Genomic DNA, 16,932 nt, shown 5'->3' on the forward strand with positions numbered 1-16,932 from the left:
CAGTTTGGGGCAGACTGAGCTTGACATGCATGATAGGCAGTTGAGTTAGAGAAGCCCACTTAGAGACATGATCTGGAGTTCAGGAGAAAGGTCAAGACCTGGGTGAGATCGCCTGGGGAGTGATTAGATATGGAGATACGTCCAAGGATACCCCAAGGCCAGAGAGAGGAAGAGGAAGGGCAGAGGAGAGTGGGAAGGAATGGGCTTCATCTCAGCCCATTGCTCTCTATCCCCTTCTGCTCCAGTTAGAGTTAACTGGTGATAAGAGACAAAAACCCATTATGACTAATGGCAGCTAAAAGTGGAGAGAGGCTCTATTGAAGGGGGACAGGCTGGGTCAAAGGAATGAGAAACCCCAATACCAATGGGAAGGCCAGGAGCCCGGGGAGCTCCTGGATTGAGGGGTGGTCTCTCTGGAGAGAGCACTGGAGCGATCAGCTCTGACAGTGCTCCATCCTTGTGTGAATCAGGTCACGGATCTGTTGGCCAAGTGTGCATGGAGGAGGGTGGGCACCATCATCACCAACACCACCATTGCCACCATCATCCCCTCACCAACCCTGCTGCCATCACCACACTGCTACCACCGCCATTTGCCCCTACCACCATCACCTCCACTAGAGCGTCCACTGCCACCACTGTCACCACGGACCACAGGCCACCCCCACCGCCATCACCATCACTCCCATCACCAGCGCCCAAAGACCATTGCAACTCACCATTACTTCACTTACTTCCTCAAAGGAAGATTTGCGTGCCTCCCACGTGACAGGCAGAACTGTGGGCTTTCCCAACACCATGAGGAGCAAAGATTATTTCTACCTGCAAGTGGATAATTGTCCAGGGAAGGAGAGAGGTTTTAACCCAGTAGCCATGGTGGACATTTAAGACTGCAATGGAGAGAGGTGCTGCAGGAGACAGGATGTTGGGAAAGTCTGGAGGCTCTGACCCAGATAGGAAGATGAGAGAAAGCTGCTCTGAGATCAGAAAATCACGGGGTGGGTGTGGGTGGGGAAATGCATCAGGTGTAGAGCCTTGTGTGTGCAGAGCCTTGATGGCAGGAGGGACATGTGAGTCTAAGGGCCAGGAGAAGGCATGTGGGGGCTCTGCTCCACAGGGTCACTCAGGGACGCAGCCGGGTGGCTTCCTCCAGCTCATAGCATCTGGAGCAGCTGTCTCCTCAGATGCCATAGCAGACAAAAAGGATGGAACAATCTTTTTTTCTCTTTAAAATATTTATTATGGGGGTGCTTGGGTGGCTCTTGGTTTCAGCCCAGGTCAAGAGATCAAGGTTGTGAGATTGAGCCCTGAGTCAGGCTTCATCCTCAGTGCAGAGTCTGCTTGCAATTCTCTCTCCCTCTACCCCGCCCCCATTCTCTCTCTCTCAGTTGCATGCGCATGCACACACACTCTCTTTCTCTCTCTCAAATAAAATATATTTTTAAAGATTTTATTTATTTATTTGGCAGACGGAGATCACAAGTAGGCAGTGCTGCAGGCAGAGAGAGAGGTGGGGAAGCAGGCTCCTCACTGAGCAGAGAGCCTGATGTTGGGTTCAATCCCAGGACCCCGAGATCACGACCTGAGCCGAAGGCAGAGGCTTAACCCACTGAGCCACCCAGGCGCCCCTCAAATAAAATCTTTAAAATATTTATGATGAAGGCTGCCAGGCATACGTAGAATGGAAGAGAGCAGTGTCACGGGTCTCCATCAGCCACCCCCGCAACTTCAACAATTACAGCGTCTGGCCAGTCTCGTTTCATCTCTATCCCCATCCACTCCTCCAACCTTGGACTAAAGCAAATCCCTGCTATCATATTATTTCACCCGTAAAGATGTGATAAAGACTTAAAAAACGTAACCTCGAAAACTTTATCACACCTAAAAAGCAAAAAATCTTCATATCATCAAATTTCAAGTTATTATTCAAACTTCCCTAGTTACTTTTCATTTGTTCAAAACGGCTTTCAAACAAGAGCCACACACTGCATTTGACTAATACGCCCTTTAAGCTCTTACGTTTACAAATCCCTCTTCCCCCTGTTTTTCCTTTCACTTCACTTTGAGAAAGTGGTATTTGACTACAGATTGCCCTATTTTGGAGTTTGCTAATTGTGCGCCTGTGGTGTTCACGTGTCGCTCTGAGCCCTGTGTTTCCTGTAGTTCTGGAGGCTGGAGATAGGTCCAGAGGCTTGATCAGATCGAGGCAAGAGTATCGGGCAAGGATGCTGCATAGACAGCATTGTGTCCTTCCTAAGCTATTATTCCTGGAGATACCCTGTGTCTGATCACTTTCTTTTGATGACATTATGACTGGCCAATGGTTCGGGAGTTCTCAGCTTGGCCCATCCATTATAAAGCACGCCACATGCCTTTCACTAATAATTTTAAGAACCATTGATGATCGTGTCTAATTCCACTACTAGAGGGTTGCAAAGTGGTAAAATTCTAGCACTTCCTTTTCATTTATTAGCTAGAATTTTCCTAAGGAGAACTGGTTATTTTGAGAAATAGTTCAGGGAAGAAATGAAAGATAGATGACTGTTCTTCCCTTTATTGAAAATTTTTTGGAATAATAAATTGGTTTCTATCACACCCAGTGTTAACAAATAACATTTTTCAGCTACCCTTCTAGGCACATGATTTTTTTTTTTTTTTTTTAAGCATCTTTGTATTTCAGTCTGTCGCAGACTTTCTTGCTGTTCTAATTGTCCCACCTTTGGCCAGTGTGGGAGCCCCTGCTAGTTAGCTCCCGAGTCCCATCTTCACCCTACAGACTTCGATCATTCCCCTTGCATTGTGCATGATAAGACACCCCAGATTTGTCTTGAATATTTCCTGCCCTGACCCAGAGCCAGACCTGCTTCCAAGGACCCCCGGTTCCTCTGTGTGGGGTGTGATTTTGAGAGGTCACGGGAATGAAGGCCAGCAAGGGGGTCTGTGGTATAAAGGATAAAAAGGGGAACCTGAATGCCACTGTCCCTGTCACAGGAGTTCAGGGAGGGCAACAGAAAAATAACAGAGGCCTGGGGATGCTTCAGCTTTGCTGCAAAGAACACAGTTGCATGAAACAGGAGTGTGTGATGGCGGGGAGAAAGACAGAGAGGCCAAGGGCAAGGGCTGAGTGGTAATGCAATCCCGTTGCATTGATAATTGGTAATTGCAATGGTCCTTGGAAAGGACAGGGGACTGGGTTCAAGGTCCAGGGAACAGAATGGCCATGGGTGGAAGGGACAATTCTTCCACAGCACCAGTAGAGAGGAAAGGATGGATATTTCTGGGGTTGCTTGCTTTGAACCAGGCGAGAAGAAGAGAGACAGCCGGACAGCTGTGGGAGCCAATATTTAAAATGGCCTCACAGTATTCAGGCCCATGTATGGTCCCTTCCCACACGGTATAGGCTCATACACGGAACATACAGAATATTCTGGAAATAACAGTGTGACTTCTGAGGGGAGGTCATGAGAGATACAGTGGCTTCCATCTTCTGCTCCTGGGTCACTCACTCTGGGGGAAGCCTGCTGTCACGTTCTGAGGACACTCCAATAAATCCAGGAGCCAGCATCAGCTTGCATGCAGGTGAGCGGGCCAGCTGGGGCAGCAGCAGCCCCATCCCTAGTCAATAGGTTCCAAGGTTGCAACCTTGGGAGAGACAGGAGGTCAGAACCACCCAGCTGAGCTCCCGGGCTCCTGACCCACAGAAACTGCATGAAATAATACATGTTTGTTGTGACTAGAAGCTGCCAGCTTCTGGGGTGATTGATTGACTGATTTTTTACCACCAATAGACATCTAATAACATGATTGGGATAAAAGATGGTACAGTAGAAAGGAGATGGTGGTCAGGGTGTGGACTGTTTGAACAAGGGATCCAGAGAAGCGTCTAAGAGCCCAGAGGCAGGAGGTCTTTCAAATTGAAATGATCAAGGAACTGACAGGCCAGATATGGGACAGACTGTGGACATTATAATCCTCCAGGAAGAGAGGATGCCCCAGGATCCAGGGGTGGTCTGTGGGCTGGGTTTCAAATTCTTCAGTGAACAAGGAAGAGCTCAGGAGATGTGACATCATGGTGGCAGTGGAGGAGGGGTGGCTGGTTTGGCTCTCAAAAGGAAGCTTGGACTTTGGTGGGGGAGGGGAGTCTGTTTTTGCATGAGGAGGATGAGTACTATTCAGAATGGAGTGAAAAGGCCAGGAGAAGACCAATCCAAGGGCGCCTGAGGGGCTCAGTTGTTAAATGTCTGCCTTCGACTCAGGTCAGTCCTGGAATCAAGACCCGCATTGACACCCCTGCTCAGAGGGAAGCCTGCTTCTCCCTCTCCCACTCCCCCTGTTTGTGTTCCCTCACTCACTGTGTGTCTCTCTATCAAATAAATCTCAAAAAAAACAAAAAAACCAGTCCAATAGAGGTTGGGCATAAATGAGAATCAAGAAATTAGGGGCGCCTGGGTGGCTCAGTGGGTTAAGCCGCTGCCTTCGGCTCAGGTCATGATCTCAGGGTCCTGGGATCGAGTTCCGCATCAGGCTCTCTGCTCAGCAGGAAGCCTGCTTCCTCCTCTCTCTCTCTCTCTCTGCCTGCCTCTCTGCCTACTTGTGATCTCTCTCTGTCAAATAAATAAATAAAATCTTTAAAAAAGATTTTTTTTCTACTACCATGAATAACCCCATCACCACTGTAGCCATCATGACTCGTGTCGCAGCGAAATCCAGACCACCGCCAGCAACATCAACGTCAACACCAGCACAAGGTTGTCATCGCCACCAATGCAAATGCCATTCATGCCATCACGACCAGCACATCCACCAGTATGACCACCAACCCTGTTGCCACAAGCATCAACCACCACCACCAACACTGTCACCTACTCAGTGCCAACATGGCCATCCCTGTCACCACAGACATCACCATCACCTCTGCCACTGCCACCTTCGTGATCACCTCACAGTCAACCACCCCTACATGGATCCCCACCTTCCCCATCACTGCCCTGCCAACAGGGACACCACCATGCCCACCACAGACCTGGTCATGACCTCCACCATCGCCTATAACTGACCTCTGCCACCACTGTCACCACCAGCATTACCACCACCATCAACTCTAACATCACCGAGCAAGGCTGCTGGATGCCTGCCTCGATATCCGGCCCTCATTTCTTCCTTAGAAACGGGGTACCAGACTCTTCAGTGAGCACAAGGTCTTCAGTGGAACAAAGATCACAATTCCCAGGCTCCTCCGCTGAAGGGATATGAGAAGTGGTGGGGAGGGAGGGGCTTCCAGAAGTCTGCTCCGAAGAGGGGCAGCCTCTCCTCTCCCTTCTCATCACTGCGGGCCAGGCAACCATTATCTCTCACTCGCTGTACTCTACTAGCCTTCTAATGGGTCTTTCCGCTTCCCCTTTGCCTTCTGATTCCATGTAGCATTAGAGTGTCCCCAGACAAGACCTTTCAATAGCTTCCCAATGTATTTAGCATAAAATACAAACCCTATTCTGGCGTATGAGGGTCTAAGAAATGGAGTTCCTGAGCACATCCTGAGTTCCATCTCCCACCAAACTCCTCTTGCTCACACTTTCTATTTTGCACCCTTTCTGGAAGCTCTAAGGAGCTAACCTTTTGCTCACCACAGGGCCCTTGCACATGCTGTTTCCTCTGCCCAGAATATGAACTCTGAGCCAGGTCAGTTTCCTGTTTATTTGCTTTGTGGCAAGTATCTTTGTTTGTAACAATATGCTTGTGCAAGTACATATTGAATACATATTTCTTCCACTAGCATCTTTCATGGCAAGGATATGGGGCTAGATGGGGGTATGTGTTTGCTAACTTCTCTTTCTTCAATACCAGAAACAGCACTGGGTATGTGGAAATATTTGTTTAAAAAAAATAATATACGCACAAGTGCATTCATGCCGGCCCATATCTAGAGCTATACTCCTACCTCACTTTCCTTCAGGCAAGTTATTAAATTGTCCCTTGAGTCAGTTTCCTCAACTGTAAAATGGGGATATCCATAGACTCTTCCTTCTGGGTTGTTTGGAAAATGGAACGAGTTAATACGGATAAGGAGTCTAGAACACATATAAATGTTTGCTGTGGCTGTTTTCAGTCCTCCTGCCCACTGGGTCTGCTTTAATGACACTGGAGCCTTCTCCCACCTCCGGGCTGCTTGCTGGTTGTTGCTCTTCCTTGGGGCCCCGGCCAGTTTCCCGCATCCCAGCTCCTAGAAGGTTGAGACTGTCCCAATACCTCCCCCACACCTGATCATGCCTCCTTGATATAAAGCTGGGCCCAAAACATGGCCAAGTTCACCCTCAACCCCCCTCTGGAACATCCTTCCCTGGGCTCAGTGCTAGTCTCTGCAGTCAGAACCAGCCCCACCTAAATGCTCCTGATTGCAGCCCCGAGGCTTACAGGATCCATAGGGAACTTTTAAAATGTTACTTAATAAAAATTTGACATAATTATTTAAAAAAATACACGACAGAAAAATGGAAAAGCAAAATTGAATCACCATTCCCGAGTCCTACCACTCAGAGCAATCGTCACCAACCTGGGAAAGAGCATAATTCCAGACACCTCCCTGAGAGGCTCGGAAACATGGAGCTGGGTCACTGGTGTGGAAATGGACCCTATGATGACGGCGGCTTCCCAGGGTTAAAGGATTGCCTTTAGTTTCACTTGGATTTGATCCAAGAGAAAAAAAAGCCTGACATGCCACTGAAGGAACTGCTGGTCTGGATATGTGCCAATTGTCATGCTGGTCCACTCTCCCGATGACGTCACGGTACTCAGGTTGTGCAAGCACCCTTATTATCCTCCTGAGGCACGTGAGGCTTGCCGTATCGGTGAAGACTGTAAGGTTCTGGAGGCCTGGGGCATGCTGGGAACTCCCTTTTTGGGGGCGAGGACAGGCTCTTGCCCCTCCCACCTCCCACCATGAAGAAAGAGGCCCCAGTGCCAAGGGACCCAGGATGCAGCAAACATCACCCTTGGAAATGCAGCCCCAACCCACTCATCCGGTTGATGGGAGGGGCCCAGAGCAGGAGAAGTGTCTCTCTCTCTCTCCAGAAGGTTCAGACTGTGGTCAAGCTGCTCTGTAGTCATATGACCTGCAGATCTGATGGTGGTAGACACGGCCCCAGGTGCAGCTGCTGGCCAGCCCTGGTAAGAGGTTGCTATGTAAACGCTCAGAATGCCAAAGTAGAGCTAGGTCAGGAGCCCAGCTTCTGGAATGCTCCAGGGCCCCTGGAGGGCCTGAGCATCTGGTGATGGGCATCATGTGACCGTGTGACTGGACATGGTCACCGTCAGATCCACTCGTCATAAGGCGGCCAGGTCCAGCAGCTATCCATGGTGTGACAGATGGGGGAGCTCAGGCTGGGGCTGAGTGCATCTCCGCACGGGCCCAGCGACGAGGCAGGCTGGGCTCCTGCAGTCCTGATCTCTGTGGTTCTATTGCCTCTGCCCACCTGTAGCTGCGGGGGAGGGGACCCTCAGGTCAAAGGGTGGAGGAGAAAATATGAAGGCCAGGCTCACAGATAGGCCTGCAACCAATTATGGGCCTCTGCCATCGGGCAATCCCCGTGGCAAGTCCCTCAAGGAGACTGGTGGGGAGAGATGGCCCTGGAGTGCTGAGTTGCTCGCTGAGGAAAAGGGAAAAGCAGCCTGACGGACAGTGATGTGTGGACTCTGGGAAATAGGCAGGAGCCTGGATGGTTGGTCACATCTTTGGAAGTAGGGAAGACCCGAGCCAAGGAGGTCTGGGGAGTCGATTCCTGGATGGGCATGGCGTACGTGCATCTAGCCTGGAGGAGAACGGTGACAAGCAGGCCCAGACTGACTTGCCCTGGGGCCACTCTGGCATTGGCACAGTGGGTCTGTGAACAGAGGAGGCGCAGCAGCAGGGCAGACTCGGTGTGTGGGCCCCAGCATGCCACCCCCACTGTAGCAGATGTCCCCCTTCCAGCAGTGGAGACCAATGCCAGGTCCTTGATGTGGTCACCCCTTGAAGAGGCTGGCCGGCCACCTGATGGCAAATTGGTTGCACTGCATCCTTTCCACTCGAGAGGACAGCAGCTTATCTCTACGGGCACCAATACCCTCTTGGGGAGCCTCTGGGGCTACCATACCTCCACTGGCATCACCGCCCAGGGGCGCACACGGGTCTAATGGCCATATTTTTTCAGCCAGGGCAGATGGCTTCTCAGTTGTTTTCCCATCTGCACTGGGCACACAGGAAACGATTCCAGTGATTATCGGCTCAATTTACCCAAGAGTAGTACATCATTAGGACCATTCTAGAAGCACAGGAGAGAAATTAGACCATTACATACAACACATACCTTAGGTTATTAGGGCTTCATTCTCTCAAGGAACCCTGATGTCCTGCACAACATGGTCTCAGACTGGGGATCATCGTACCCTGAGGAGGGGACCATGGAACGCAACCATATGTCCCCTGGTCACATCACTCAAAAACAGCCCACCTGAGAGGACTGGTTAGCTTAGCCCTGGTGCCAGTCTGGGACATCCCGAGGGCTGAGGGCTTGTCCTCTGCTACATGACAATGCCTGGAGCCCAACGGACACATAGGACAAGGCCTTGTGCAGACCCCTGGGAAAGAGCCGGGGCATCCAACCAGGGAAATCGAGAGCAGCGCAAGTGCTGGCTGAAGGTGAGAGGAATCCAGAACAGGTGGGAGAAGGAGACGGTGGGTATCCGTTGGACCAAGCAGGACCACGAGCAGCACGAGGAACCATCGCTCATTCTACTATTCCCCATATTAAAATCTGACAGGGATCGAGGCCAGCCACCATGGGGAACTGGACCCTGGGACACACAGACCTAAGAAAGGCCCCAGGTGGAACTGAGGAGGGGCAAGGGGAGCGGGCTTTTGTTTTCTGTGTCTGGTGCTCTGACCTCTGGCCTGGCTGACCCTGGAGGGACTGCCTCTCCCAGAGTTGGCCAATTCCTAGAGAGTACTCCACTGGCCCCTGGGTGCTTTTCAAACACAAACCAGCCAATCCAGAGCCCAAGGCCCCAGCCACCTTTAGTGGGCTCTCACACTCTGAGCCACTAGCTCCCCCAACCCTATCCCCAAGGCCTGGGCCCAGACAACTCAGGACTGCCCTAGGCTTCAAACCAGACAGCGCCCTAAGCCTGCTTACCCAGCTTACCTGTTCTTTCTTGAGGAAGTCACAGTGAAGGCTCCTGCCACAGCTGCCCTCTACCTCCGACCCCCTGCTTCCCCAGGCAGCCCCTTGGGATGCCGCGTGCCCCCTCCTCTGGGAATTGCAACGATCTTTTCAATGATGGCCTTACTGAGCCTCAAATTTCCTATTAAGACACTCTTTTAAACCTCGGACTGTCTTGGATGACTCTGTGGCCCATGTGAAGTGCTCCTGCCTGGTGGATGCCAGCCACAGTGGCACTGTGGTGACCACTCCCTGCCGTCCCCACCCCACTTCCCACAGGTGACCATGGCCTGGCTTGCTCTGGCCCATGGCTTCTTGGCCCCCACATGAGGACCACCCGTGGGGCTTGCCTGGCCCCCAGCTATATAAAATACCGGAAGCACAGGGGCCGATGGGCCAGCCCCGAGCAATGCAGAACAAGCCTCTGGCTACGTGTCCCCTCTTGTCCCTCTTGGGGGTGGACAGTTTTCAGGACCTTCCTCGAGGTTCTGCAGACAGCCCAGTGGAGTCAGTATCCCCCTGACGTGGTTCAGCAAAGCCTGTGTCTGTCTGCTGACTTTCCCCTCTTCCCTGCCTCCCCTTCCCCTGGTTCCCCCTGTTCCCTGGAACCACCTCCCTCAGAGATTTCCAGCACAAATGCAGACCTCATTCCTCAGACTCCCCTGTCAGCCACAGAGCGAGTGGGCCTGCCCCTCCCCGAGGTCTGTGTGAGGAGGGAAGTCTGTGTTGGGAGGAACTCTGGGTCCCCCTGGGGCTCCTCCTCATAAAATGGAGCGACCACAGCTGCTCCCTGAGGCTGTGAGGATCCCAGAAACGTACTACAGACAGGGTCCTGACAGGAAAGAGGTGACAGGCGAACTAGGTGGAAGGGTTTTACGAAGGGACCATTTATAGGGACTGAGGACATGATGAAGTTAGAGACAGCAAGAGGGCCTTGGCCCAAGAGAACCAAGCTGGTCCAGCGAGGCCCGGGGGCAGTTCTAGGAATGCCTGACAGGCACAGAGGCAACCAAAACTGTGCCTACCAGAAATGCAGAATCCCACACAATCTCGCACCAGGGCAACCTCAGTCCGTACTGCCTCTTGGCTTTTGCACCTCATCATCTCCCGGTACAAAGGCCTGCCTGGGTGACCTGGGGCCTCTACTGCTATGCTCCAGGATGGCCTCTTCCCAGGGCCACCTCTCACTGCAGGCAGAGGGCAGGAGGTAGAGAGAGGGCTCCCACATGGCTCCGGAAAGCTTGGTAACAGCTGGGACAAGCTGGGGGCAGACCCCTTCCCACTTTTGAGTCAGGCTGTGCCCGTGGCCACCCCCTAGTCTTTGCCCAACTTGGGTCCTCTGGCCCAGCCCAGCCATCCACACAGACCTTATCTCGGCTGTCCATCGAGGGCCACCTGGACAAACCAGTCCTGCCAGAAACTGGATCTGGTCATAAAGGCCCCTCCCTAGAGGTGTGTGAGATAAACCCCCATCCTCCCCAGGCCTTCGCTGGAGCCAGAGGGCCAAGGCCTGGGGTGGAGGCGGTGGGTGGTTCGCTTCTCCTCCCCCTCTCCAACCTGTGCCGGTGACTCCTGGCTCAGCTCTCAGAGCTGGGGTGAGGGAAGGCAGGGGGTCAGGACGGAGGGCCACTGGGGAGAGCCTAGGAGCTACCCCATGGGAGCTCCCAACACCAATTTTCTTTTGTTTGAAAGGGAAACTGAGTCCCAGAGAGCTTTTTCAGCTCCATTTGTCAAGACTGCTAATAACCTCCTCACATCAAAAGATTGCTTTTTGGGGCGCCTGGGTGGCTCAGCGTGTTAAGGCCTCTGCCTTTGGCTCGGGTCATGGTCCCGGGGTGCTGGGATCGAGCCCCGCATCAGGCTCTCAGAGAGCCTGCTTCCTCCTCTCTCTCGCCGCCTGCCTCTCTGCGTACTTGTGATCTCTGTCCGTCAAATAAATAAGTAAATCTTTAAAAAAAAAAAAAAGTGTTCAACCTCATTTAAAAAAAAAAAAAAAAAAAAGATTGCTTTTCCTTCATGTAAGTCTGTCCTCTGTGGGCTCTTCACAGGCCCTGGGGTGAAGGCCCCCTATGGTGGGCTGATGCACGGGGATCAGTGTGGCCATGATTCCCATCTCCCAGATGAGGGAACAGGTCAGTTGCCTAGGTCACACATGGCTGACTTGGAACTGGAGCTCCCTCCCATCTGCCTGCAGAGCCACGCCCCGAGGGAAACTTCTAGAGTCTCACCACCCTAAATAAGCATGCTTACCCACCACTTATCCTGTTGGCTCCTTTTAGCTATAAATTCCTGGGAGTACAGCCACTGGACTGAGGCTCCACAGGATTCTGAGCTCGATTCCCACTGACAAGCCGTGTGCCAGCTGCAGTGCCCAAGGGGACCCGCCTTGGGAGCTAGGAGGGGGCCTCAGCCCAGCAGCTGTTGGTATTCTTGCTTTTTACCTGGTTGGTGGGAAAAGACATTTCTCTGTTTGTACATCCTGGCCTCCAAGCAGCTTGTCTATGCATGTTGGTTGTTTCTGTATCTTCTGGTAGGAATTCCAGGCCTCCATTCTTTGCAGGCAAAGACAAGGGCTGGGATGTCACCAGTTGCTGCTGCTTTCTGGCCTCAGGCTTCTCATCTGCAAAATGGGGAGATGGGGCGCTCCAGGGACAAGAGCCCCTCCAGGCCCAATTCCACCTAAAGGAATGCTTCTTTTCCCCCGTCTCGCCCCAGGCCCAACTCCTGATACCAGGCAGTAAATAACTTTCCATTTGGTCACGTCTGTTTTGGTGAATCTTTTGCTCCGGGGAAAGTGGGCGTGTCCCTAGTCCAGGACCCACACCAGCTACCACTGGAGGGGCCAGGAGCGGTAAGGAGTGGTGTAGGGGGTTCTGCCATCTTGAGCTTGGTGCCATTACCAAGGGTGCCCACTGTGTGCCAGGCACCGACACCCCAGGGCAGTCAGCCTCCTGCAGCTTGTGAGGCCAAGAACCTCACCAGGTCCTTCTCCCTGCCAGTTTCAGCCCTCAAAGCACAGGTGGGAACACTGAGGCCTGCCTGTACAGGGATGGAGTCTCAAGGACCCACAGGGCCTGCAGAGGTCTGGACGGCAGGGGGTCTGCTCTGCTGTTCTGGGGGACCCCAGACACAGGAGCGAGGAGGGCTGTTCCCCAAATGTGCTCCACACTGATGCAGTGGGATCTTTGGCCTCCGCTCCCCAGCCTCCAGGCCCCAGCGCCCGCAGATTCCTTTGCCTGGAATGCAAGGAAGTAGACAGGCCCAGAGAAGCCCAGCGATTTGAGCACGTGGCCCAGCATCAAGGAGATTGGGTGTCCCCGCGGCGGGTGGAAAAAGCGGGTCTTCCCCGCTTGCCTGGGCCAGATTTGGACGTCGAGACGCCCTCACACCCCACCCCACCCTACCCCATTCCCGGCCCCCCCAGGTCAGCTGCGGGTGCGGAGGCTCTCGGCCCGATTACCGAGCGCGGCAGCCAGCGGGCCATCTGCATGACAAAGGCGCGACCGGCGGCCCGGGCGGGAGGGACGGCGCGGGGGGCGCCTGGCCGGGCTCAGCCCCCGCCCCGCCCGCAGGCCCGCAGCTGCCCCGCTAAGCCTCCACCCCGCGGCCCAAAGATTTGGGGGGCGGGGGCGGCACGCGAGCCCCGGCGCTCAGCTGTGTTTGCTCGGGGGGCGCCACGCGGGGCGGCGGGGCTGCGGCGCGGGACAAAGGCCCGGATCTGACCGACCCCGCAGGTGGCGAGGGGGAAGGGAGGGCGCGCCGGGGAGCGAGTACGGGGCGGGGTGGAGGGGAGGGTGGGGAGGGGAGGCCGCAGCGGCCTCGCGGAGAGGGGATGCAGGCCCGCCCGAGTCCCTGAGACCTGAGACCACCCCCCACCCCCCCACCCCCACCCCCCCCCTCCCCCGCCTCCAGGAGCCCGGGCCCCGAGATCAACAGTGTCGCGTCCTCCGGCCTGCGTTTGGGAGCCGCCTCCAGGCCCCCTTCCTTCCCTGGCACCCCAAATGACAAACGCTGTTAGCGTCCATCCATTCTAAGCTGCTCAGAGCCATTTGTGCTCACGGCCGTCTACATTTGCTGTGGTCCGCACTTATTCCCTGTGACTCAAAAAGGCCTTCTGTTACGGCCCGCTTGGACCCTCTGGCCCCCAGGCTGCTCTCCCAGCAGCTCCACCCCAGCCCCACACCCTCCCCAACCCGCTCTTTCACCTTCCCCATCGCAGGAAACGGCCCTTCTGTATTCCAGGTGCCTGCACGGATCCCGGCATGGGCATCGCTCCTTCACGTGTCCCGCCCCCGCACCCCCTCTGCTGGCTTGACCTTCGAAATCTCTGGAGCGTCTAAGCACCTTCTGCCAGCCCCGCTGCTGCCCCTCGGTCCAGCCCCCATAACCTCTTGCCGGGACTATTCCTTCCTGTTCTCCCTGCTTCTGCCCCAGCAGCCGCCAGAAGGATCCTGTCAAAACCAAAGCCGGACCTCACCCCTTGCTCCACACCCTCCCATGGCTCTCACCTTACTCAGCGGCAAAGCCAAAGTCCTCATGGCGGCCACGAGGCCTCACAGATCTCCTCCTAACCCCCACCTCCCGAGCTCGGACTCCATTCTTTGCAGTCCAGCTACACCAGTCTCCAGGCTCTTCCTCCAGCAGCCATGCCCCCTCTCCCCCCAGGCCCACTTGGAGCACACTCTGCCCTCACAGCTCAGTGCCTCACCCCCTCATTGCCTTCAAATGCCTCCTATGCAGTGAGGCCCTCCTTGGCCACCTGATCTATAACGGCCACCCACCCTTCAACTCTCCTCATGTACTTCTTCGCCCTGTTTCTTCCCTTCCGCCCTCTCTGCTCTGTGGCGTTTCTACACACGTGTGCCCCTGCTTCCGTTGCTGCTCATTTTCCGTGTCGTGTGAACTGTAAGAGGCACCAGGGCAGAGACTTCTGTTTTCTCTTCGCTGTTGTGCCCTGGTCCCCCAGACCTGGCACTGTCCCTGGTGCGCAGTAGCTGCTCAGTAAATATTTGCTGAATGAATGAAGACACGCAAGGCATCCAATCCTCCGCGGCAACCCCATCAGATAGGCACGATTAGCTCCATTTTACAGATGACGGCACCCAAGGGAGCGAGCAACGGGGCCCAAGATCACGCAGCTGGAGACTATGAGGCGCAGGATTTGAATCCAGCCCCTCACTTCCTACTGAGCTCTCTCAGTAGGCCTCTTACTGAGGCCCGGAGGCTAGTTTGGGCTCCCAGAAAGGCTTCGTGGGGGTTGGACAGTTTCAGAAAAAGTTGGCCATTTGAAAAATCAGAAGGTTTTATGCAAAAACCTAAACTTCCAGCTTTTCTGGCAACATTGAAGCCACTGGCCATACTGGGTCCTCAGTCCCGCAGGGGTAGAGCTGAGCAATTGCCCCTCAGATGGGGGTGTGGGCTGCCTTATTTGCCCCGGTCTCTACCAGGCTGCTTCCTGGTCAGGCCCTGCCAACCCTCGCCCTCTCCAGGCCTCCTTCCTGTGAGCTTTTGGTCCTCCGGGCCTCTGCCTTCAGTGGTCCCGCTGCCTGGGATCCTCTCCCACGATTCATGGATGAGCTGCCTCCTCCTTATCAGTCAAGTCTCAGCCCAAATGTCACCTCCTTGGAGAAGCTCTCCCTGAGTGGCTAATGATCATGGTCTGAAATGACATTATTAGTCTCTTTGGTGCCTGTGTACTGTCTGTCTGCTCCTGGAGAATGGCAGCTGGAGGAGGGCAGGGCCTGGGTCCGTTTTGTCACACTGGCTGGGACAGCACCTGCACCTCCAGGCACTGGGAGACTGAATGAGCAAAAGAGTGAGTGGAGGACTGGTCTGTAGTCTTCAGCCTCTGCTCTGAATATCTCCCAGGCATCAGACTCTGGTCTGTGCACAGGAGCACAGATCCCTCTGCAGGGCTCATGGGATCCGTGGGGCCAGGTTGCAGTTCCCTTGCTGGGGGAAAAGCCTTGGTGGTTTCCAGTTCTGTGACCCCTCCCTCCAGCTCCTGGAGTCTTACCATGGAACGGGGGTTCTGAGTCTTCTGAGTCAGCTGAGCGACGCTGCCCTGTGGTCGCTGCCCCCCCCCCCCACTTGTGTTCCAGATGCAGCCCTGCCTCTACTTGCCTGTTAGCGTTGTCCCCATCAGGCCCCCCGCTGGTCAGCCTTTCAGGACTCCTAGGGACAGCTGGTGGGCTGGCTAGTCGGCTGGCTGGCGAGCTGAGTTCCAGGCCTGGCTCCATTAATTTGTCCCTCTGTGCCCTTGAGCTGCTTCATTCGCCTAAGCTTGTGTCCCTGGCTGTAAGTGGGGACTCCTGTCCTCCCTGAGGTTTGGGAGAACTCCTGGAGCTTGTGCACAGTGCCCCTTTGCTTCCTGCCCCGGAGCATGGTGGGTGCTCAGGGCAAGGGTAGGGTGGCTCCCACCCCATAGGGAGCCTCCCTAGCTGATGGCCCAGGTGGAAGAGCAGGTGGGTGGGACTTCCAGAGCCACCCTCATGACTGTCACTCATCTGTATGTGCCAGCCGTCCGGGACCCTGCGTGCTTCCTTGCGTGGGTTGTCTTGGGTGACCGCGGGATCACATGTGCATAGGTATGTGTGAGTGAACACGCATGTCTGTGACAATGCAGTTGTGAGTGACTGTGTGAATGTGTGAGACAGTGTGAGGTGTGGTGCCCGAGTGGTCTAGCCTGTCCTCGCTGGCCAGTGTGCGGTAGGTGGGAGCAAGCTTGCCGGGCCCCTCCAGGCAGTCCTCGGGGCGGGAATCCACTGGGTCCTGGCTGACCAGGGCTGGCTGGTTGGTCTGAGCCAGAAGGGACTGGTTGGGGTGGAGAGAGGGGGAGCCCTACCCCCCCCCCCCCAGGGCAGTTAGTTCCCAGGACCTTGCTCTGCTGCTCCTGCTCTATGTCCCAGGACCAGGGCCCTAGGGCTGGGGGTGGGACCCTGGTTGATGGTGGGGGGGGTTGAGGGTGGGGGGGAGAGAGTGGGGGTGCAGAGCTTACAGGCTGACTCCCCACCCCCCACCCGGTCCTCCACTGCTGGGGCTCTAGCCCAGCTCCCTCCCACCCCACAGTGGACTCCTGGTGAGGTCAGGACACTTACCTCCCTGCTGTGTGGCCGCAGGGCCCAGAGTGTTCATTCAGCATGCTCCCACCCCCTCCGTGTTGGCTGATCCGGTGAATAAACTAGGTGTGGGGGGAAACTGGAAATATGCCTGCTTCTAACCCCAGTGAGGCAGCCTCAGAACTGTCCCTGGGCCCCAGGGAGGCACGAGCTCCCTGGCCCCAGCTTCCAGAGGGGTTCCATAGGACTCATACCCCCGCGCTCTCCACTCAGCCATTTCTGACTTTTAGCTTCAGAACCAAATGAATCTCACTTTCCCCTGCCACGAATCCCAATCTCAGCGGTGGGGTGCCCCCTTTCTGCCTAGTTCCTGAGGGCCTCAGGGCCCCGGAGAAGAAAGCTTCCTCTCCGACTGGACCTGTCAGAGAAAACTAAGGCTCCACAGGGCCTCAGTTTCCCCACTGAGCACTCTGGGGTCACTTGCCCAAGGAAGGCCTCCCTCGGCCTGTCTCTGACCAGAGGAGGAGGATGTGGCTTCCCCGTGGAAAGTGAGCCAGAGACCCCAGAGACCCCAGGAGAAAACCGTCCTCCCTGCCTGCCCCTTCGGAGCCAGGAGGAAACCCAGGAGAGAGAGCTGGGGCCCTGGGCTAAGTGGGAACTGGACTGGCCAGCCGGCAGGG

General features: G+C 55.1%; 1 long non-coding RNA gene across 4 annotated transcripts; it reads right to left on the reverse strand.

Annotated features, from left to right (window-relative positions):
- Positions 1–4,687: 4,687 nt before the first annotated feature.
- LOC116586411 lies at positions 4,688–14,017 on the reverse strand. Of its 4 annotated transcripts, XR_004284035.1 has the most exons (4): positions 12,599–12,661; positions 11,636–11,814; positions 8,130–8,297; positions 4,688–7,877 (listed from the first exon to the last, which is right to left on the reverse strand). It is a non-coding gene; the product is annotated as an uncharacterized LOC116586411 (long non-coding RNA). The 4 variants fall into 4 exon arrangements; XR_004284040.1 differs by lacking the exon at positions 12,599–12,661 and adding an exon at positions 13,703–14,017 and having other exon boundaries at positions 4,688–8,297; XR_004284034.1 differs by having other exon boundaries at positions 4,688–8,297.
- Positions 14,018–16,932: the final 2,915 nt, after the last annotated feature.

This window comes from Mustela erminea, chromosome 1 (genome assembly GCF_009829155.1).
Source record: "Mustela erminea isolate mMusErm1 chromosome 1, mMusErm1.Pri, whole genome shotgun sequence".
Lineage (NCBI taxonomy): Eukaryota > Metazoa > Chordata > Mammalia > Carnivora > Mustelidae > Mustela > Mustela erminea.